Genomic DNA, 23,686 nt, shown 5'->3' on the forward strand with positions numbered 1-23,686 from the left:
ATCTTCAATCAATCAGCAAAATACTGGAAGAAGAGTTGTAGTTTAAGTGGTAGAGTGTCAGCCTTGAAGGTCAAAAGTCAAGAGAGTTTGAGGCCCTGAGTTCCCAGTACTGGCACCAAACAAAACAAAACAAAAATCTCCCAGCAACTGTAGTAAAAGAAAATAACCTCTGGGCTGCGAAGGTGGCTCAGTGGCAGAGTGCTTGCCTAGCATGCATGAAGCCCTGGATTTGATTCCTCAGTACCACATACACAGAAATGGTGCTGTGACTCAAGTGGTAGAGTGCTAGCCTTGAGCACAGAGAGGCTCGAGGACAGTGCCCAGGCCCTGAGTTCAAGCTCCAGGACTGGCAAACAACAACAAAAACAAAACCCTCAAACATCTCAGTGGTAGTACTACTAAAATCAAATCATCTCTCTACATCTGTGGCACATATTTTCAAATTTCTGGGTTCTCTTACACCCCATAAGACAATTTCAGATCCTGCCCATCCTGAAAACCTCCGTCCTTCAGCAACTGTCCAATAAACAGAGTTGTGGTGCCAGTTGACTCTTCTCTGAGGTGTGTCATTGGTCAGGGTTGGGCCAAAGAAGATATCTGCGCTGGCTGCCAGGTCTTGCTGCTTCTCATCTCTAATCCCATCTTCCTTCTTCTCCCCAGCAGCCTCTAGAAGCTTCTAGCACTGACTATGGAAGCGCCTTTGTGGGTTCTGTGAAGAGCAATGCTGACCTCTGTTTCGTGGACCCGTTCTGACTCAGGTAATCCCCTCCTGCCTCGACTTCCCCGGATGCTTGTCTCAGAAGATGGCATTTGAATCCATGAACTGCCAAAACTATTGAAACGCAAATACCAAATTGATTGTTTCTCCTACTGTAAGTGGCTGTCCCTCTCTTCCCCCAATCTTCCCAGTGATCAATTCTTGTCTCTGACCAGACTGACAATATGGTCAGTCCAATTTAGGCCTTAAGAAAACACTGAATCACGTCTGGATTTGAAATTCTGATGTGTGTCTTAGCCATACACAGCGGCCGCAGGCGTGCTGAGAAGTTCCATGTAGAAAATTCACAGTATCTCCTGCACTACTGTAAAATTACTTTCTTTCCAGAATACCATGTTCAATTCTATTAATCTTTCTAATGTCATAGCTTTCAGTTGGGTTGGGTAAGCGTTATTGATTACCTGTTCTGTGTTCTTGGGAGAGTCCCAGGTTAAAAAAAAAAAAAAGAATACAAGGCAGGTGGGTTCTTGTCTTCAGGGAGGGCACAGCCCCATTAAAGATTTACAATTTGAGCCGGGCACCAGTAGCTCTTGCCTGTAATCCTAGCTACTCAAGAGGCTGAGATCTGAGGATCACAGTTAAAAGCCAGCCCGGGGCGGGCGCTGGTAGCTCACGCCTGTAATCCTAGCTACTCAGGAGGCTGAGATCTGAGGATCGAGGTTCAAAGCCAGCCCAGCAGGAGAGACCATGAGACTCCTGTCTCCAATAAACCACTAGAAAACCGGAAGTGGCGCTGTAGCTCAAGTGGTAGAGCACTCGCCTTGAGCTGAAGAGCTGAGGGACAGCGCCCAGGCCCACAGTTCAAGCCCCACGGACCGACAAAAAAAAAAGGATTTCCAATTTGATATCAGCTATTCTGGAGGCTGAGATCTGAGGGTCACGGTTTGAAGCCAACTTGGGGCAGGAAAGTCCATGAGACTCTCCAGTGATTTGCCAAAAAACCTGGAGGTGGCTCCATGTGGCTCAAATGGTAGAGTGCTAGCCTTGAGCAAAAGGAACTCTGGAACATTGCGCAGGCCCAGAGTTCAAGCCCCAAGACACCCCCCCCAAAAAAAAAGATAAACAATTTGAGCATAAGAACTTGCATGTGGGGCTGGGAAGGTGGCTCAGTGGTAGAGCACTTGCCTTGCATGCATGAGGCCCTGGGTTCGATTCCTCAGCACCACATATGCAAAAAGAAAAAAGCCAGAAGTGGCGCTGTAGCTCAAGTGGTAGAGCGCTAGCCTTGAGCTGAAGAGCTAAAGGACAGCGCCCAGGCCCAGAGTTCAGGCCCCACGACTGGTTCCCCCCCCCCCCAAAAAAAAAGAACTTGCATGCATGTGGCTCAGCTCAGGGTGGTACTGGGCTTAACTTTAACCCTCTGCTTTAGGAAATGGAGAGATATAGAAGATGGAGACTGAGATAGATGATTAGGAATGAATTCATTGGCCAAGAAAGGGCTTCAGGCAGCTCTAAGTCTGGCGTTTGTTTGGGCAGGCAGAAGGAAACTGGTAGTATGGCTCATGTTTGGGAAGGCAGAACTGCCCCTCCCTGAGCTTGGTGGTGGGGCCTGGCTGTCTGAACACAGTACTGACAAGACCTTGATCTTCTGGCCCAATCATATTCCCCCTCAGAACTTAGTTCTTTAAGAATCCCAGAGTAGCTGGGGATCACTGGCTCATGCCTGTAATTGTAGCAGCTATTCAAGAGGCTGAAATTTGAGGATTGCTGTTTAAAGACAGCCCCGGCAGGAAAGTCTGAGACTTTTTATGTATGTATGTATGTATTTATTTATTATTTTATTTTTTTGCCAGTCCTGTAGCTTGACTTCAGGGCTTGGGCTCTGTCCCTGAGCGTCTCTGTGTTCCAGGCTAATGCTCTACCACTTGAGCCACAGCACCACTTTTGGCTTTTTCTGAGTAGCTGAGTAGTTTATTGGAGATGAAAGTCTCAGGGACTTTTTTCTGCCCAGGCTGGCTTTGAACCACAATCCTCAGATCTCAGCCTCTTGAGTAGCTAGGATTACAGGTGTGAGCCACCAGCACCCAGCTTCCGCGAGACTTTTATCTCCAATTAATCACCAAAAAGCTGAAGTGGAGCTGTGGTGCAAATGGTAGAGCTCTAACCATAAGCAAGAGAGAGACAGAGACAGAGTGCAGAAATTGCTCTCAGGCCCTGAGTTCAAGTCCCAGAATGGGCAAAAACAAAACAAGAAGAATCCTAGCATGGAGCCCCCTCTGATGGAAGCAGCTTTCTGGTGATAGTGGCCACTGCTGCCAGCCCTGGCTTGCCTACTGCCTTGATTGTCTTTTCTGCTTCTCTAGGCCCGCATACAAGCTGGCTCTGTTGTGCATTTGATTTAGTCTTGCATTCACACCTGCCTTCTTCCTCCCGAAGCCTTGCTGGCATCCGTGGCCTGACAAGGTACTGGATGAACCATAGGCTGTGTGAGGTCAGTTCCTGGCCTTCAAAGGTGCCACTAGGAACTGGAGAATGGGAGCGGAGAGCCTGGCTATGGAGAATGTCTCTAGACGATTCTGAACGCTTAAACTCAAGGCCGAAAGCTGGGACCCCAGTCATCGATGGGGAGCCAGGCGCCCCATCGTCTTGTCCACATGGCTCTTTTTCAGGCTGCTTTATCAGACAGATAACACCTTTGCTGCCCTGATCTGAAAATTGCCTTGAGAAATAGCAGCTGAGACTCCCATTTTTCCCCACCGGGGAGGTAGCCTGGACCAGGCATCCACCTGGACATGCTGGGGGGTGCTCAGGAGCCCCAGGCACCGGCTCACTGGGAGCTCTGGCCTCCTGTAATCCCGGCCCTGATAACCAGCCAGCAGGACAAAAAGCTAGGGGAGCTATTTGTGTTCCCTTTGTACTCCCCTGATTGCCTAAGAGAGTTGCTCCATCTCTTCTCGGGCTAGGCCAGGGGTCACCAAGTCTGTCCAGCCCACAGGCCGAGGACGTTCCATTGACAGTGCACAGTTGCTGAGCTGAGAAGAGTTCTTTGCATTTTCAAATGGCGGGGGTGGGGGGTGGGGGGGAGAATTAAAAGAAGACTCAAATCATTTGCTCCTAAGAATTCTACGGAGTCAGGTGCTGGTGGCTAATGCCCAATATCCTAGCTATTCAGAAGGTTGAGATCTGAAGCTTGTGGCTCGAAGCCAGCCTGTGGCTCAAGTGGTCGAGTGCTAGCCTTGAGCAGAGAGAGGCTCAGGGACAGCGCCCAGATCCTGAATTCAGGTCCTACAACCACCATCAACAACAACAAAAGAAAAAAAAAAAAGGAAGGGAGGATTATTTTTTTAGATTGAGATAGCAAATTGGTTCATGCACTAGTTAAATTTTCCTATTTATCCTTGCAACTTCCAATTAGATTCCTCACTGAGGAAATTTCATACTAGAAGCCTACACCTAGTATTCGCCTTATTCATTTAATTACTGTTCTACTGGGGCTTGAATTCAGGGCCTCTTGTTCTGGGTTGGCATTTCGCTCGAGGCTGGCACTGTACCATTTGAGCTACAACTCTACTTCCTCAATATTAGTTTTGTCTTTAAAGAGAAGGCATCCAGGATTCTTGGATTAACCTCATGTTGGAACAGATCAGTACCAAATTAAAATGAATTTCTTAGAACTTTTTATTTATTTATTTATTTCTTGGCACTAGATATGAGCTATTTTATTTTAAACCAAATAAATATTTTGTTTTAAATCAACTAAACATTGAAGGCTTACCAAGAGTAAGCTAAGGCATTAAAATATTTAATCTTGGCAATGTCTTCTTTTGTTTTGTTTTTCCAATCTGGTAGATTTTTTTGTTTTGTTTTTGTTATTTTTCTTGGCTTGTTTTGGTGCCAGTCCTGGGGCTTGAACTCAGGGTCTGGGCATTGTCTTTGAGCTTTTTTTACTCAAGGCTAATGCTCTACCACTTAAGCCACAACTCTGCTTCCAGCTTTTTTGATAGTTAAGAGTCACACACTTTCTTGCCCAGGCTGGCTTTGAACCGTAATCCTCGGATCTCAGCTTCCTGAGTAGCTAGGATTACAGGTATGAGCCAACAGTGCTCAGCTCGGTAGAATTTTATAATACTGTTGAGTAGAAAGTGTGGTAGAAGTTACATATATGAGTTCTACTGTTAAATCTCAAGCCAGGCACCAGTGACTCACACCTGTAATCTCAGCTACTTCAGAGGCTGAGAGCAGAAGGATCACAGTTTGAGGCAAGCCAGGACAGAGAGCCCCTATATTGAAAACAACCAGCAAATAAACAGGTTTGGAGATGAGGCTCAAGAGCAGCAGTCTAGCTAGTGTGAGGTCATGAGTTTAAGCCCCAGTACCACGGTCACCACCAAAACCAAAGAGTCCATCTCAAATCTCAAAGCTTAGTACAACAGAAGTTTATGTCTGTCATTTAGGTTCAGTTAAAATAGGCCAGTGTGGCTGGCTTTTCCATATGGAGATAGTTGTCTTCAAATCCAGCTTTCTGTTTGTTGTAACATGGAAAAAAAATTAAAACTGAGAAGTCACACCCACTACATGTGCACACACATGCACGTGTGTGTGTGTGTGTGTGTGTGTGTGTGTGTGTGTATGTGTCTGTCTGTCTGTCTGTCTGTCTGTCCTGGCACTGGGCCTCATGTTCTCACTTGGCTGTCTTTCTCACAGATGGCATTTTATCACTTGAGGCACACCTTTGGTCTGACATTTTGCTGGTTAATTGGAGATAGATTCTCTCAGCCTTTTCTGTCTGGACTGGCTTTGAACCTCAGTCCTCAGATCTCAGCTCCCTGAGTAGCTGACTAGAAGACACCAGGGATTTCCATGTCCACAGTTTACTGGCATAGCCTTCTACCAGAAAATGCCTAGGAGCATAGCTGGGCCCCCACTGCCTGCAATACTGAAGCAGAGTGTGAAATTCTGTTCTTTCCCCGTGCTTTCAGTTCTTCATCTTTAAAAGACAACTAATCCAGTTCTGCATTTTCCCACATAATTCACGACAGGTTCACATATCTGAAAGAGCTTTAAACTGTATAAGATGTGAATGGATATAATTATTACCAAAATATTGTGGGGTTTTTTTGGTTTACTTTTTGAGGGGTTAGAACTCAGAGCCTTGCAATCTCTTTTTTTTTTTTTGCTCAAGGTTGGTGCTCTACCACTTGAGCCATACCTCCACTTCCAGCTTTTTGCCAACCTACGAGGAATAAGTATCACATGGACTTTTCTTTTTTTTTTTTTTTGGTCGGTTGTGGGGCTTGAACTCTGGGCCTGGGCGCTGTCCCTCAGCTCTTCAGCTCAAGGCAAGCACTCTACCACTTGAGCTACAGCGCCACTTCCGGTTTTCTGGTGGTTTATTGGAGATAGGAGTCTCACGGTCTCTCCTGCCCGGGCTGGATTTGAACTGCGATCCTCAGATCTCAGCCTCCTGAGTAGCTAGGATTACAGGCGTGAGCCACCAGCGCCCGGCTCTCATGGACTTTTCTGTTTGGGCTGACTTTCAACCATGATCCTCAGATCTCAGCCTCCTCAGTAGCTAGGATTACAGGCGTGAGCCACCGGTGCCCAGCTAATTTGTTTCTTGGTCTTGAGTGTTGCTGGGCTAAAGGCAGAATAGTCACACTGCTATCACCGAGGGATCCTGGATCCTTTTTTACTCCACTAAATAATGAATTATAAGGCAGGAAAAGTAGGAGGCAAGGCGAAGTTTATTTGAAAGTGAGAGTAAGGCTCCAGGAAAAGTGTGGCCTTTTTGGCTACTAGCAGGTTCGTAGAAACCCCCAAATAGGACTTCCAGGTGGGAGAGCTGCCTTATGCAATTTGAGGTCCTGCCATCTACATCTTGAGTAAGGAAGAGGAGAAGGAAGAGGGAAAAGAATAGGAGGAGAAGGAAAAGGAGGAGGTGGAAGAGAAAAGGAAGGGGAAGAGAAGAAAGAGGAAGTAGAGGAGGAGGTAGAGGAGGAAGAGGAGAGAGGAAGTGGAGGAGGAAGAGGAAGAAGAGAAGAGGTTGAAGAAGAGGAGGAGGAGAAGGAGGAGGAAGAAGAGGAGGAGGAGAGAGAGGAAGAGGAGGAGGGGAGCACAGACTTCTCAAAGCAAGAGAGCAAGAAGTGGGACCTGGAAATGGCAGTCTCCCTGCAGTGTTCCTCAGTCTCCCTTTTATATTCCTTTGGGCAGGTCCCAGTGGTTCTGGTGTCTGGTTGGTCACTGCCCAACTCATCCCAAGGGGAGGAGTGCCTGTCCTACGTGCCCCCATGATGGTCACACACCAGACATGCCCTGGGTTAGACCGTGCGCACCATCTCCCAGCACCCCTCCACCAGGGTAGCCGATGTTCCCCAGTCACTCACCCAGCGTTCTTACAGCATTGCTCCAGTTCTTCACCTCAATAAGCTTGCATGGCTGGGACGCACAATGTCTGCACTTGAAAAATGACCTCACAGAGATTAAAAAAAAAAAAAAAAAGAGGTCTGTTTTTGTTTTGTTTTGAAACAGGGTCTTACTATGAAGCCCAGGCTAGCTTCAAATGCCCTACATAGCCCAAGCTGGCCTCGAACTCATGACCCTCCTGACACAGCCTTCCAAATGCTGGCTTACAAATGTGTCCAACTCCTGACAGGTTTGAATCGTTCGTGGTCACACAGCTCGTAAATGGCTTTGATTTTGGTCCTTTGATTTGAACCCAGGTCTTTTAAATATTCCTATGGGGTTGTCTTGCTCCCCCTTTACCAGGACAGCTCCCCAGTTTCCTGGGAATGTTCTCAGAACACATGCTGGCAGAAAGATAAAATCTTGAGTGGTTGTGATTGTCACCCTGTAAAGGGCTGTCCATGAGCAGACCAACTGCTGCGGGACCATGCTCTGGAATCATCAAGTAGCAAGAGTAGAGCCAACTTCCGGTTCTGACTAACGGTTCTGGTCCTTCACCATCCTCCCTCACCTCCCCCACAAGTTCAGCTTGTTTGGAAATGGGGCACTGCATTTTACACAGAGTGAAAGCAAAATTTTCATTGGAAATCTAGGGGTGGGGAATGGCTGTGAGTTCAGAGAGTTTACTTACAAACCTGTTGATGAATAATAATAGTAATAAAAGTTTAAACAAAATAAAAGTTCCACCACAACCACAAACCAATTCATCTACTGACAAACATGGAACACAAAAATCTGCCTACTCATACGGCTGTATATTTCTTTTCTCTGCCTTTCTAATTAATGTTCAAAACCGAACCCCTGCCAGGCCCCAGTGGCTCACCACCTGTAATCTATGCAAGAGGGTAAAATGTGGATGATATTGATTCAAAGCTAGCCCAAGGCAGACAAGCCTGACTCTTATCTCCAAAAATAACCAGCAAAAATCAGGACTGACAATGTGGTTCAGGTGGTAGAGAACCACTCATGTTGAGCAAGCACGGGACACTGAGTTCGAACCCTAGTACAAGAGAAGAGGGTGGAATGAATCCATGGAATTAGTAGCTGAAAAATTAGTAGCCAAACACAACATAGTCATCTGTTGCATTATTTACTTTAAGAAACATTGAGAAATTATACATGTGGTTTCTAAATATACAAAAAAACAACAACTAAAGGAATGCCATTATGAAAGAAAAACTGGGTGGAAATTTCTAATCCTGTCTCATAAACAATATCAGAATAACTTTAAAATATTCTGCTTTAAGCATGCATTTAATTTGTGCTCTGGGAACCAAATAATGTTGCCAAGATCAAAAACATTCGAATAATGATTTATGTAAATGTATTTGTACAAAGTAATGGTGTAGTTGCCTATAGCAAATTGCTCAGAATATGGGATAACATTTAATGAGGTCTTTTCCCCCTCAGAATGAGTACAATGGAGAAATGAAATAGAGAAATGAGAGAGGCCAACAAGAAGAGAAGGAAACCCAGGCTCTAAATGGAGTCTAAGCCCTCAGGAGGCCAAGACGGCTGGATGGGGGCGGGGAGGGGGGGCAGACTGAACAGTCAGCACTTAGCTCAGGGTGCTTTCCTGATGTCCTCCTTATTTAAGACAGACAGTTTTTAAAATTAGCCATGTGCCAATGGCTCACACCTCAGATCTCAGCCTCCTAAGTAACTAAGATTACAGGCGTGAGCCATTGGCACATGGTTTTCTGTCTTTAACACTGATGTAAATAAGGAGGACATCACAGGAAACCACCCTAGCTGAGTATTGACTATTCAGTCTGTCTCCTAGTCAGCTGTCTTGGCCTCCTGAGGGCTTAGACTCCAAATCCTAGCCACTTAGGAGGCTGAGATCTGAGGATCACAGTTCAAAGCCAGCCAGGTCAGAAAAATCCATGAGACTCTTAACTCTAAAAACCACCCAAAAAAAGCCAGAAGTGTGGGTATGGCTCTAGTGGTCGAGTGCCAGATGCAAGCAGAGAAGCTGAGCAAGAATATGAGGTCCTGGGTTCAAGTCCTAGTGCTAGCACTAGGAGGCTCTTAGAAAGCTAGAGTTATGGGGCTGGGAAGGTGGCTCAGTGGTAAAGCGCTTGCCTTGCATGCATGAGGCCCTGGGTTCGACTCAGCACCACATAAGCAAAAAGAAAAAAGCTGGAAGTGGTGCTGTGGCTCAAGTGGTAGAGCTCTAGCCTTGAGTTGAAGAGCTGAGGGACAGCGCCCAGGCCCAGAGTTCAGGGCCCATGACCGGACCCCCCCCCCAAAAAAAAAAAGAAAGCTAGAATTTTTTATTTACTTATTTTTTTGTCAGTCGTGGGGCCTGGGTGCTGTCCCTCAGCTCTTCAACTCAAGGCTAGCACTCTACCACTTGAGTCACAGCACCACTTTTTCTGCTTATGTGGTGTTAAGGAATCGAACCCAGGGCCTGATGCATGCAAGGCTAGCACTCTACCACTGAGCCACCTTCCCAGCCCTAAAATTCTATATATTTTAAGGTTCCTACTGTTTTGACACCAAAGCTTTTTCAGAATAGCCAGCCATACAATCTTTCTTTTTTTTCCTTTTTTTTTTTTTTTAATCCTTTTGATCCTATGCTTGAACTCAGAGGCTGGGGCTCTGTCCCTCAGCTTTTTGGCTCCAGATTAGCACCACTAGAGCCACAGCTCCACTTTTTTTTTTTGTGGGGTTTTGTTTTTTGGTTCTTTTGCCAGTACTGGGACTTGAACCAGGGCCTAGGCACTGTCTCTGAGCTTCTTTTTGTTCAAGGCTAGCACAGTGTTTTCTGTGTATATGGAGCTGAGGAATAGAACCCAGGGCTTCATGCACATTAGGCAAGCACTCTACCATAAGCCACATTCCCAGCCCTCCACTTTTTTGGGGTGTGTGTATGTGTGTGTGTGTTTAATTAACTGGGATCCTCAGATCTCAGCCTCCTAAGTAGGTAGGATTACAGGCATGAGCCACTGGTACCTGGCTTACAATCTGTCATTCTTACAGCCCTGATGGTGCTCTTACAACATGAAGTGGAAAGAAGGCAAATGTCATGACCATTGGACAATTTATCTCAGTTGCTTGTTACTTTTTACCAGGAATAGCTATGCTTTGGGTCATAAGTGGAGTCCAGAACAAAACAAAACAAAAGGCTCCTGCGAACCACAGTGTAGACCACAGGAGTTTCCCTGTTGGCTGCTCAGTTGGGACCTTGGATCATAGCTCTCCATGTTTCCTGGAACCAGTTCATTCAGCGGCAAGCATTCATGCCTGGAACAGAGGAATTTTTCAGGGTACACTCTGGCCTGGCCAGTGTTCACTGTAATCTTCCATTGTCTGTACTATATGGAAAGGAGTGAGGTTCCATCTACATCTTAGCAGGCATTTCATCTTATCAGGCCCTGTGTTTACCCTCTCTCGTGGTTGTCTTCATAGTCTTTGCAAGAGCTGCGAGAGTTTATGTCCTATAGATCGGGAGACTGGGCCCACAGTGCCAGAGCAGGATCCCCACAGAGTACAGAGAGGTATTTGGCCTTTAAAATGTGCTTTTTTTTGGTGCCAGTACTGGGGCTTGATCTCAGCATCTGGACACTGTCCTTTAGCTTTTTTTTGTTCAAGGCTGGTGCTCTACCACCTGAGCCATAGCTCCACTTCCAGCTTTTTGGTGGTTCACTGGACTTTCCTGCCCACAATGGCTTTGAATTGGGATCTTTAGATCTCAGCCTCCTGAGTGGCTGGCATTGCAGGTATAAGCTACCTGTGCCTGCTCTGGTTTGGCATACTTTTTAAAATAGGATTTCTTGTTTCCTTGAGATACAGCTATGTCTAAATCCTTACCATTATTAGCAGATCCACCCTTGTGTCAATTAGTCTCAGCATCTTTCTTAGTTTTGCTACCTGGGACACAAACATAGCCTCTGGATGCCTGTGTGTTTAACTGAAGAAAAATGTCAACAAGCTGCTATTTATTTTATTAAACAGCTTGAGCAGAGATGTTTGGTCTGATTGCCAGAAACTGTTAGCTTATCACTGGACTGCCCTGGTGATTCTTATCATTCAATTTGCATTGCTTACGATCCTAATTATTACTACTGAAAAAAGAGCACGATGCTTTTATTTGTGCAGTTCTTTCGTTAATAATTTAATTGACTATCACAGCCAAGCGGGTGCTACACATGCAAGAAGGTAGTGAAGAGCGTGGCCCCCAGCCCCAGGGCCAATGCAAGCCTAGGTGTGAATTGGGGTGAGGATGCGGTAGCAGGCAGGTGCTTTGGCCTTGATACCTTTTCCTCTCCCTGCTTATTTCTGAGCCTTTTATGAACTGACCCTGACGTACCTCTGACCTGGTCATTTTAATACCCTGAGAAATTCAGATCAGAGTGTTGTTATTTTTTGGTCACCAAAATGGCTAGGTTGGAATTGACTTGTAATTGAAAAAAAAAAATCATACTGACTGCAAAGGAGAAATCTGACTCCAAATGCCTGAATCAGTGGGTTTGTGTAATCAGTCTGTAGTCATGTCTCTGCAGATCCTGTCTTCACGGATTCTCCTAGACTGCATTTCATTTTATGTATGCATGTATTTATGTATGCATGCATGTATGTGTATATATGTGTATGTATGTATGTGTGTATGTATGCGTGCATGCATGCATGTATTTGGTCATGGGGCTTGAACTCAGGGCCTGGGCCATGTCTCTGAGCTCTTCGACTTTGAGCCACAGTGCCACTTCCAATTTTCTGGTGGTTAATTGGAGATAAGAGTTTCACAGACTTTCCTGCTGGAGTGGCTTTGAACTTTGATCCTCAGATCTCAGCCAACTGCATAGCTAGGATCTACAGGCGTGAGTCACTAGCGCCTGGCTACAAACATTTTAATACATTTTGTTATACAAAGATTTGTGTTCTTGTAGTACAGGGAAGTACAACAAGTTTTGCCCTCAGCTCAGGCTGAACATTTTAAATAAAACAATGAAATGAAATATGCCTTTGGAGGTATAATTCGCTTAAAACTTGACTGCTAGGTGTCAGCCCACAGAGATGTTCAAAGTGTTGTATTTTCTAACTCTGCATTGTACGGGGAGAATAAAGCAGATAGAGCGTTTCCCATTTGATCAAGCCAGCTTGACATCCAGAATGCTGAGCATGGTAACGCACACCCATAAGGCCAGCTCTCAGGAGGCAGAGACAGGAGAACAGTGAGTTCCAGGCCAGCTGGGGCTATACGGTGAGATGCAGTTACTAAATAGCAATGACAAAAGCGTATTAAAATGGCTGAAACCTGCCGCACAGAAGTTGGAGTGTGTGAAAATGTCAGCTTTCTCCTCCCTCAGGGCCCAGATGTGGTCTTTGCACCTCCAGTTCTCTTTGCTGGCCTCAGGAAAGGCATTGAGGATGAAGTAACCTCAGGGAGAGGCTGTGGGATTGTTCCAGAGCCCTCTTTCATTATTTACCTTCCCCAAAGAAGTAAATTAGCGCCTCACAATTAAAATCATAACCCTATCATGAATGAACAGCTAAGCTCCTGCTACTCTGACCTTTAAGGGTACACCATCTATTTTAATACAATCGAATGCTTGGTAGTTAGTCACGAACTTGGAAGTAGGCCACTTACTTGTGGCTAAGTGGTGCCTATGTATCTCTCAAGCTTGACTTGGCTATGGGGCGACACGCGATCCTCGTAACTCAGTGGCCTACAATAATGGTATCATATTTCTTGTCTTTCTGTGGTGGGTTGGCCAAGGCCTCTGGCCTGTGCTGATGATGTTCTTGCTCCGTGATGGAAGCACATGGAATATTCTCATCATCAAGATTGAGGACAAAGGAGAAATGGTGATACATGGGGTTGGTTCGGTGGTGACAGGTCACTTCCACTCATATTGTATTGGCCTGAACTGGTCAATGCTTTCACCTAAACTGGTACTGGGGCTTGAACTCAGGACCGCATGCTCTTACTTGGCTTTTTCACTCCAGGCTGGTGCTCTGCCACTTGTACCACACCTGTACTTCTGCTTTTTTGCTGGGTAGTTGGAAATAAGGATGTCAAGGATTTATCTTCCCTGGCTGACTCTGAACCGTGATCCTCACATCCTCACATCTCAGCCTCCCGAGTAGCTAGGGTTGCAGGCGTGAGCCACTGGTGCTCAGAATTCCTTATCTAGAAGGGCTTCATCTCCTCAGTTCTGTTCTTTTAGAGTCTCAGCTGAAGGGTGGCCCGGGGCTCTAGCCCACCATCATCTCCATCTCACTAAATCAGGGGCACGCCGAGGAATACAGTCCACGGTAATGTCCAGCAGACACAACACAATCATCAGAAGCACGAGTTCAGTTGAGTCTCCTGGGCTACATTTTCCTGGTCAAGCACATGGCCCTCCCAGTATTCCCTGTGATTGGCCCAGTGGTGTTTGTTTTGTGGTTTGTCTCCCCTTCCCCCCCCCCCAAGCCCATTACTATCTGGAGATTGAACTCAAGGCTTTGGGCTACCTAAGCTAGCCATTTTTCTCCCTTGAGCTATTCAGTTTGCTTTCTGTTTGTTTTTCAGATAGAGGCTCTTGATAACTTGACCAGGGCTCTTCTTGAACTGCAATCCTTCTACCTACATCTCCCAAGTAACTGGGATTACAGGCATGAGCCTCCATGCCTGGCTTGTCCAAAGGTTTTAATTCATCATTTATATTTACTTTTCCTAAGTAGGCATCTACACATTTCTTCTTCTTAGAGCTGACTAACATGGAAGGTTTCTTTCACTCAGGAGGCCTAGGAATTTTTTTCGTTGGCTCTTGGGGTGCACACGTGTGTGTGTGTGTGTGTGTGTGTGTGTGTTACTGGATAGCAGGATCTCACAGATGGTAGACAATACTCTACCACCATATTCCTTGCCCACTTTCCGTGTGTTCATTACGCGCGCTCCATGTTCTGAAGGCCTGATATTAGAAGGAAAGAACTGGGGGTCTGGGCTTGGTTTGTTCCCTCAGAACCTTAGTTCTATTCTTCAAGGCCCAAAAAGGAACTTTTACCCTCACAGGACCACCTAACTCTGCCAACATCCTCAGCCATCTGGAATGTAGCCAGGAACCGAAGAGGAACAGAAAGGATCTCAAGTTGGGTGGCGGTGGCTCATGTCTGTAATCCTAGCTACTCAGGAGACTGAGATCTGAGGATCGCAGTTCAAAGCCAGCTCAGGCAGGAAAAGTTTGTGAGACTTTTATCCAATAAATCACTCAGAAACCTGGAAGTGGCTCTGTGGCTCAAGTGGTAGAGCGCTAGCCTTGAGCTGAAGAGATGAGGGACAGCACCCAGGCCCAGAGTTCAAGCCCCACGACCTCCAAAAAAAAGAAAAAGAAAGAAAGAAAGAATCTCAGAGGCAAAACAGTTATCTCTCCAACTCCATACACTAAAGAATGTGGCCATACTCCTAATTTATTGTTATCCATGAGAACATGGTAGCACAGAGAAGTTAAATTGTTTACTCAAAGCCTCAGAGCTACAGGTAGGTGGATTGGTTCTTGAATTCCACACCCAGCAGGATGATGGGAGAGACTTTGGTGGCCAGACCAGACGGAAAACAGTGAACTGTAGGCGATACCCTTCTTATGAGGTGTAGAGAAGTCCCTAGTAAGGGTGGGAGGCTTCCTTTCAGAATTCCCAGCCTTGTGTTCAGTACTAGTGTGGGATGGGTAACAGTTGGCTGAGAAATCCCACCACGCACAACTGTGTTCTGTCTTTCTGCCAAGCACACAGAGTTGCTGCCGAACATACAGCTTAGCTGGTGCATAAACAGATGCTGACAGCCAGGCCCTGGTGGCCCACACCTGTAATCCTAGCTACTCAAGAGGCTAAGATCTGAGGATCACAGTTCAAAGCCAACCCAGCAAAAAAAAAAAAGCTCAGGGACAGGCATTCAGGCCCTGAGCTCAAGCTCTAGAACTCAGGGATGGGGGTGGGGGGAGGAAAGATGTTACTATATATGTGCAATCCTGGGAAAACCCAGCCTTATCTGTGTCACAGTGAGGAGGTTACTTCTGAGATATGTGGATGGGAGATTGGCGGCCTCACACTTAGGATCAGCCTCGCCCACGCAACTGGGGTCTGTAGTTTCATCTAGAATCCACTCATGAAAAATGCTATTGGCGACCTCTCACTGACATTCACCACCATCCTGTGTGTGTGTGTGTGTGTGTGTAACTATTTTACAAAGCTCTATCATGTATGTGACATCCTAGCCTCTGAACAGCTCCTGTATGACAGCTTAGGCTGGGAAAGGTAATGCCATGGTTGATTTGTAGTTTGTCTTCCCCAAACATGTGTTGAAACTTAATTGTCCCCATGCCTAAATTGGGAAGTGTATCTTTTGTGTGTGTGTGTGTGTGTGTGTGTGTGCGCGCGCGCGCGCGTATACGTGGGTGTGTCTGAGTGCATGCGCGTGCACCAGCCCTGGGGCTTGAACTTGGGACCTAGGTGCTGCCCCTGAACTCTTTGTTCAAGGCTGGTGCTTTACCACCTGAGCCACAGCACCACTTCCAGTTTTCTGGTGGTGATCCTCAGATCTCCACCTCCTGAGTAGCTGGGATTACAAATGTGAGATGCCAGCACCTGATGTTCTTTATCTCTGTTAAACTGAGTGTGCTCTTTGCTTCAGGAATGTCTGCTTTATTTATTCACTACATAGTAATTGAAAACCTGCTGCTTAGTAATTCAGAGATGGGGTGTGGGGGGGGGACTATCCAGGAAATGGTATATAGGAGTGAGCCAGTGAGGTGCAAAAGTAAGAAAGGATGGTGCTCTCTAGAAAGGCCAAAGGCAAGAAAGGAACAAAGTCCCTCAAGGTGGCTGAGTTGGTCTTTCCAAGGGCCCAGGGTTCCAGCCGGGGCTGGGGCCTGATGCTTTTTTATGGCCAAAGTACAATAGTTGATTGACCAATAATTCCACTTATTTAATTTATCTTCTCCATAGTCTTTTTTTTTTTTAAATCAGGCCTGTGTCTTGAACTCAGGACCTAAGAGCTCTCCCTTGGCTTTTTCCTTTAAGACTGGCACTCTACCACTTGAACCACAGCTCCACTTCTGGCTTTTTGGCATTTAATTGGAGATAAGACTCTCATGAACTTTCCTACCTGGGCTGGCTTCGAAACCACCATCCTCGGATCTCAGCCTAGAGTAGCTAGGATTACAGGCGTGAGCCACCAGCACCAAGCTTCATATTCAGTCTTTTTTGAGTAGTCAAGGCAACACCTACTACGTGCACATCTGCCCTGGGATTGGCTTTCGATCCTTCTAACTGTGGCTTCTTCCAGACAGAGATAGTCACAAGAACAACGGAGCACCTGCACGTGCACTCTGACACGCTGGCATTTTCCTGCAGTCCTGGGCTTGCCCAGCCTGGTATTTGTTAGCCCCGTGCAAAGTGGTGTGGGGTGTCATTTCAATACTTCCTTCAAGGTTTGAGAAGAGAGAAAAGGAATCCTGTTGGTTAACTGGATCCCACAGAGATCAACCATACTAGCTACCAAAAAAAAAAAATCACTTTGCGTGCAGCCTTTAGGATTTGGCTCTGACCTTTGGGAAATGTCATTTGGGGGCTGCAGCCTGTTAGACATGCCTGTAAGGCTTCGCTGGTGCTCAGGGAAAAGGTGTAACTAGGATGTCCCTGTCTTTTAGAACATGGTGCATGAGAAGGAAGCTCTCCTTCCCCTTCCCTCCCCTCAGGAGAAGTCTAGACTGGGTGAGAGTGGATAAGGGGGCTGAGGGTCCCCAGAGTTACTGCACACCAGGTAGCTGAGGGCACGGCTTTGGATCATGTGTACATTGTATCCCCTCCTCCATAGGGCTGACAGTCCGGGATCCTTGCTGATGGCACGGATCATACTCCAGCCAGCATCCCAGGCCCCTGGACAGCTGCTTGCCCCATAGCTCTGTTCTATGCAGGCAGCTGCCTTCTCAGCAAAGGTTTCTGGGATTCCTGATGCATGTGATGTACCGGCCTTCCAAACCCGGGTGGTAATGGCGGCGGATGGCTCCTGCCTGTAATCCTAGCTACTCTGGAGTCTTAGATCTGAGGATTACGGTTCCAAGACACTTGGGCAGCCAAGTTTGTGAGATTCTTCACTTCCATTAACCAGCAAAAAGCCAGAAGCAGATCTATGACTCACATGGCAAGACACCAGCCTTGTGCAAAAAAGCCAGGGTGAGAGCTGAGAAGGTGGCTCAGTGGTAGAGCGCTTGCCTTGCATGCATGAGGCCCTGGGTTTGATTCCTCAGCACCACATAAGCAAAAAAGAAAAAACCGGAAGTGGTACTATGGCTCAAGTGGTAGAGCGCTAGCCTTGAGCTGAAGAGCTGAGGGACAGCGCCCAGGCCCAGAGTTCAGGCCCCACGACCGACAAAAAAAAAAAAAAAAAGCCAGGGTGAGAGCATGAGCGTCGGAGTTCAAGTCCCACTAAAGGCACAAAAATTTAAAAACAAAACAAATTTAACAAATAAACCGGTTGGCACTTGCAAATATGATAGGGGCTGATGAGAGAGAGAGAGAGACAGATTCCCTTCTGGTGACTCACAGTTTTTCCCATTGGGGTGTCCTCTCTGCCCCCAACAAATGACTCCACTTACTCTCTACTTCTGCCTAGACAGGGCTGTGTGACATAGTCTTTTCCTGCCTCTGCCCATAATGTGTTCTAGATCAACTTCTTTCCCTCCACTGGCTCTCATCGTCCCCGTCTATAAAGGAATGCTCTGAGCTAGGGGGGGTGAACTTTCCTTCTGACACCAGTCAGCTCTCATAGTTCTTGCCAGGCTAATGGTTAGATTGCAGATTTAAAGTCACTGATTCAGAGGCGCTGGTGATAACCGAGCTCTCTCAGACACTGCCGCACGAGTGGCACTCAGCACCCAGCATGACAGTCATGAGTTCCAGGCCAGCCTGGATTATCTAGCAAATTCCACAGCAGCCTGAGTTCCACAGTATATCCCTGTTCCAAAAAAAAAAAAAGTAAAAAAATAAAGTAAGGGGTTGGAAGAGTGGCTCAGGTGGCAGCCAGTGCGTGAAAGCATCAAAAACGGAGTTCGAGTCCCAGTCTCAAACAAAAAAATTTAAAGATAAATGTAAATTCGAGATGTAAATTAAGAACTTCTTTGTAAGGTTTCCTTCATTAAAGTAGCAAAATGTGATAGTATTGTCATTTTACAACAGGCCCCGGTGGCTCATACCTGTAAGCCTAGCTATTCAGGAGGCTGAGATCTGAGGATTGTTGTTCGAAGCCAGCCAGGACAGGAAAGTCTGTGAGACTTTTATCTGTAATTGGCCATCAAAAAGCTGAAAGCGGAGCTATGACTCAAGTGGTACATTACTAACCTTGAACACCAAAGCTCAGGGACAGTGCCCAGGCCCTGGGTTCAAGCCCCAGGACCAGAAAAGAAAAATTCTCATTTTTAAGTCACATGTTTGGTTGTTTGTTTTGCTGGTTTTTAGGCTAATGTGCTACCACTTGAGCTGTAGCTCTACTTTCGGCTTCTTTGGTAGTTTATTGGAGATAAAGTCTCCAGGACTTCCCTGTCCTGGCTGGCTTTGAACTGTGATCCTTAAATCTCAGCCTCCTGAGTAGCTAGGGTTACAGGTGTGCCACCAGCACCTGGCATTGATGGCTTTGAAACACAGCTGTGCTCGTCTTTTAGGTGGTACAACCCACACAGCTCTGTGGAACTCCGTGACAGATCGGGGTTCTGAGGCCTTCAGAGCCGGGCAGTGGCTCTGACAGCATGGGGAGGGAGGGGGGAGGCAGTTTCTTTCCCTGGGCTGTTTGGAGAGCTCGCAAATGAATTTGTTTCCTTTTGTCCTTTTCCACTCAGCAAATATCGACTTTGACTCTTGGCTGGGAGCAGTGCTGGACCAAGCGTGGCTAATCTTTATTTAAGAGCTTTATCTTCTCTAGGGACAAATCAGCCAAAACTTGTTGCTGGGACCTTTGGGGTAGGGGTGGCGGGGGAGGGGGTATCTTGGTTGTTCTGTACCCCAAGGCTCACGGAATCACACCACGGAAAGGGCTGCTTGTTTGGAGGCGGGGGTGGGACAAAACTGATGGAAAAAGTCACCATCAGTACCCCAACAACAGATATGTCTCTCCTCGAGTTCCAGGAACATTCTGGGAAGCTTACCTATCACTTTCCTACTAGCCTCCAAAGCCGGCCTGGTAACTCACCCTTCCCGCTCCATTCCCAAAGGAGGGGATAATAGGAGATCCCCAACTGACCCCCACCCCACCCCCCTTAGAGAGAAGAATTTCCTGGACTTTCCTGCCCAGGCTGGCTTTGAACCATGATCCTCAGATCTCAGCCTCCTGAGTAGCTAGGATTGTGGTTTCCAGAAAGGAAAAAGAGCGGGAGCACTCATCGCTTTTCTTCTTCCTCTTAGGAGGCTAGAAATGCCATCCGGGAGTCCCTACCCTTCTAATCTCACCTAAATGCCATCGTCTCCCCAGAGGCCCCACAAATATCATCACATTGAGAGCGTGCTGTGCTTCAGCATTCAAATTTTAGAGGAACTGAGGCATTCAGTCCCTAGCAATTCTGTTTCTGTACAATGCCAATCTACAAAGGGAATTGCTAATGGGGTTTTTACTTCTTTTGTGTGCCAGACCTGAGGCTTGAACTCAGGGACTGGCTTCTGTCTCTCAGCTCTTCAGCTCAAGGCTAGCACTCTTCCACTTGAGCAACAGCTCCACTGCTGGTTTTTTTTTTTTTTTTTGGTGGTTTAGTGGAGAGAAGAATCTTTTTTTTTTGGGGGGGGGGGGTCTGGTCCTGGAGCCTGAACTCTGGGCCTGGGCCACAGCGCCACTTCCAGCTTTTTTCTTTTTGCTGATGTGGAGCTGAGGAATCGAACCCAGGGCCTCAGGCATGCAAGGCAAGCGCTCTACCACTGAGCCACCTTCCCAGCCCCGGAAAGAAGAATCTCACAGACTGTCCTGCCCTGCCCTTGAACTGTGATCCTCAGATTTCAGCCTTCTTAGCTGCTAGGATTACAGGCCTGAGCCAGCCTGCCCCTGACTGGCTTTTTACATTTTAATTGATATTGTCAAGTAACTCTCCACTAGAAAAGAAAGAAAAATGATGGCACCACTCCCACTCATGGTGTCTCTTTTCCATTATCAAAGAGGCAGGCTGGTCATTTGCTACAGTTTCAGTTCGTGTATATTTGTGAATGTTTAAAGGTGTAATGGTTACATTTTAGGTATATGTCTTGCAAGGCTTTTTTTCCCTCAAGCTTTGGGAAAATCTGAATCTAGAGTCTAGTCCCTTTTCAATAATTTGTTTATCTCCCCCCTCCCCCGACACCTCTCCCCCCCCCCCCCCCCAGTGTTTTACTGTTGGAGTTGATTTGTTTTCTGGAGCCTGGCCCACAGCTCTGCGGGTGGATGTATCCTTCTCTAGAGGGGGTGGGAAGGAGTTCCCTATTTTTGATGAGGACTCTTGAAGCTGGATTTAAGCTGTCAACAGCACAGGTTTCCCCAGCAGGTTGGAATGAGCATGGTTTCTACCCCAGATGGCTTCGCTGGCCAGGATGCCTGGCTGACATCGCCTTGCCCTGGGTCTCCCCTGCGTCCACATTAGTGCTGCTCGGGTGGCGGCCGAGGATGGTTGCAACCGGGCTCGCTCAGCCTCTGGGGCCCAGGATGCTGGGGCAGGAGGTAGGGGGCACTGGCATGAAGCTTACCTACTGCGGCTCCACTGATGTCTGAGTCTGGCCATGGTGGCGAAATTACCTTACTTTGGTTGTTTGTCTTTGGAAGATCATTGCTACGAGATGTTCCTTGTTTCAAAACCAAATTAAGGTGAAAGAAATCATCTCTAGGGAAGTTGACACCAGTTAGCCTTGTTCTCAGAGCTCTCATTCCTAGTCTTTCTTCTTTAATCCTTCCATGTTGTTAGGACCCAGCCCCGAGCACACCTATAGATCCTGGGATACAGAGCCCCCCCCCCTGCCTTTTCCTCCAGTCCAGGGAGTGATCCTGGTATCAGGCATATATGCTGTAGCTGGAAGGTAGAATATTGGTTTTAGACCCCAGGATAGAGATTAAGGATTGAACTTCAGAGAGAAGCTGTTTTGTTTTTTTTTGGTGCTGGGGCAAGAAGCCAGAGTCTCATAGGAGCTAGGCAAGCATTCTTCTACTGAGCTACATCTCCCGTCTCAAATAGGGGCTTTGATGTTACAGTTTCTTCTTGATCTCTGAAGGGTCCCTGTGAGTGTGGTGGATAAGGGGACAGTAGCCTTGGGAGGCTTAGATCTTATTGATTTATTTACTTAATTATTGGCTGGGTTCAAACTCAGAGCCTCTCACTTGCTAGGCAGGTGCTCTTCCACTTGAGCCATGCCCCTAGCCCTTTGTTGTTTTTATTATTTCTGAGATAGGGTCTTGAACTATTTGCTGAGGCATTCCTCAGACTGTGAACCTCCTATCTAGGCCTCCTATACAGATGGAATTACAGATGTGAATTATCACATCTAGATTGTTTGTTGAGGTGGAGGTCAAGATAGTTTTTTTTTTTTTCCTGAGTTGAGTTTGAATGGTAATCATCCTGATCTCTGCCTCTTAAGTAGCTGGGATTATAGGCATGAGCCATTACACCTAGCTAGCTGAGATATTTAAATAAGGTGGGTTCTGGAGGGTTGATAGCATATGCCTTTTTAAGGAGTAATTAGCCAAGCACTGGTGGCTCACGCCCGAAATTCTAGCTACTCAGGAAACTTAGATCTGAGGCTCGTGGTTCGAAGCCAGACCAAGAAGCAAAGTCCATGAGACTCTTATCTCCAATAAGCCACCAGAAAACTGGAAATGGTGCTGTGGTTCAAAGTGGTAGAGCCCTGAGCCTTGGGCTTAGTGATCCAGACCCCAAGTTCAAGCCCCACTCATGACCTACAATATATATAAAATAATCCTAGAAATTCCCTAGTCCACAATGCTAGATGGTGACTTTCAAAACTGCCTTGAGTTGAGAGCTGGCGGCTCATACCTGTAATCCTTGCTAACTCAGGAGGCTGAGATCTGAGGATCACAGAAGCTACCTCAGGCAGGCCAGTCTGTGAGACTCTCATCTCCAATTAACCAAAGCTAACGGAAAGCTAAGGGACAGCACCTAGGCTCTGAGTTCGAGCTCCAGTACTGGCACGGGGAGAAACAACAAAATTCTTTATTCATTTAAACCACATAGTATAGACACAGCACACTTGGAAGCTGTCTGAAAGGGGAAGTAGATGGCTACAGTGGATGGTTAAAAAAAGAATGTGACGTGTGAAGACAGGCAGGTGTGCTGATGAAGATTTAACCTGCAGGACTGTCACCCTCCAGCTCCGGTAATTCTGCAGAAGGAACACGGAGATTTGGAAATGTCCTATCCATCCTCCCTGCTTCGCAAGCTGACATCAGCAAGGTGACAAGTTACTGACAGGTAACACGGGGAACTGAAAACATATCAATCTGGAGGCCAGCCCAGGGAAGACCTGCTCAATTTGAACACAGTCTGTAAGCTCCATTTCTGTGATTTTGACACATGGCCAGTACATCCGTGGCCAGCCGTCATATTTAGGCCGAGTGTTCTGGTGTGAGGAATTATATTTCCTGATCACCAGGCAGGTGATTGGAAGTCGTGCTACCAGACCTGCCTTATCTTATGGCAGCCAGTAACTATCAGAGGCCCCTAAGGGCAACTTGCCCCCCTATTTCTAGGGGCATCATTCATTAAATTAGTAGCAAAATGAGAGGCAGCTAGGGAATGAGCCTGGCATCCGTCATTTACATGCTAGTATAAATGTTAAGTTTCTGGGTTTCAGACCAGTGTGTGTCTGATTAGGAAGACTCAAGCATCACTGTGTGGCTTGCTTTCTGTCCTGGTCCTGGCTGATTAATGGAAGACTCCTAGTTACACACTGCACTCCCATTCTGAGAGAGACCCGAAGATTCATCCAGTCTGCTTCCACTCATTACAATCAGGGAAACTGAGGCTGTCATTCTTTATGTCGGTGGTGGGCAGATGTTGCTCCTAGGCTATGCTGTGTCGAGTGAATATGTAGAAAGCACAGGCTAGCCCTGGGGGCTTCATATTCCAAATAAGTTTAACAAGCAAACCTTGAAAATTATTTCGGTCTAAGGGCCAAATGGCAAAGTCGTTGTTGTTGTTGTTGTTATTAGATGTAGGGCTTCAATTCAGGGCCTGGGCGCTACCTCTGACCTCTTTTGCTCAAACGTAGCACTCTACCACATTGAGCCACAAGCTCCACTTCCAGTTTTCAGGTGGTTAATTGGAGATAAGAATCTCACAGGGACCTTTCTGCCCAGTCTGGCTTCGAACTGAGATCCCTAGATCTTAGCCTCTTGAGTGGCTAGGATTTTTAAGGTGTGAATCACCAGAGCCCCACCAGGGAGCAAAGTCTGAACAAGATAAAATACAGAATATTATTATTAGTGAACACAGGTAGCTCACACCTATCAGCTACTCAGGAGGCTGAGCTCTGAGGATCATGGTTGGAAGCCAGCTTGGGTAG

At 46.7% G+C, this 23,686-nt stretch overlaps 1 protein-coding gene across 2 annotated transcripts in view; it reads left to right on the forward strand.

The window, feature by feature from the left end:
* The first annotated feature begins 663 nt into the window (after positions 1-663).
* The window catches only part of Foxn3 (forkhead box N3), a 254,153-nt gene continuing 231,130 nt past the window's right edge, over positions 664-23,686 (forward strand). For both annotated transcript variants that reach the window (XM_013015886.1, XM_013015895.1), the window contains exon 1: positions 664-758. The gene's annotated coding sequence lies outside the window, so the exon portion shown is untranslated. The remainder of the gene's footprint in view (positions 759-23,686) is intronic.

This window comes from Dipodomys ordii, unplaced genomic scaffold, assembly GCF_000151885.1.
Source record: "Dipodomys ordii isolate 6190 unplaced genomic scaffold, Dord_2.0 Scaffold2, whole genome shotgun sequence".
Taxonomy (NCBI): Eukaryota; Metazoa; Chordata; class Mammalia; order Rodentia; family Heteromyidae; genus Dipodomys; species Dipodomys ordii.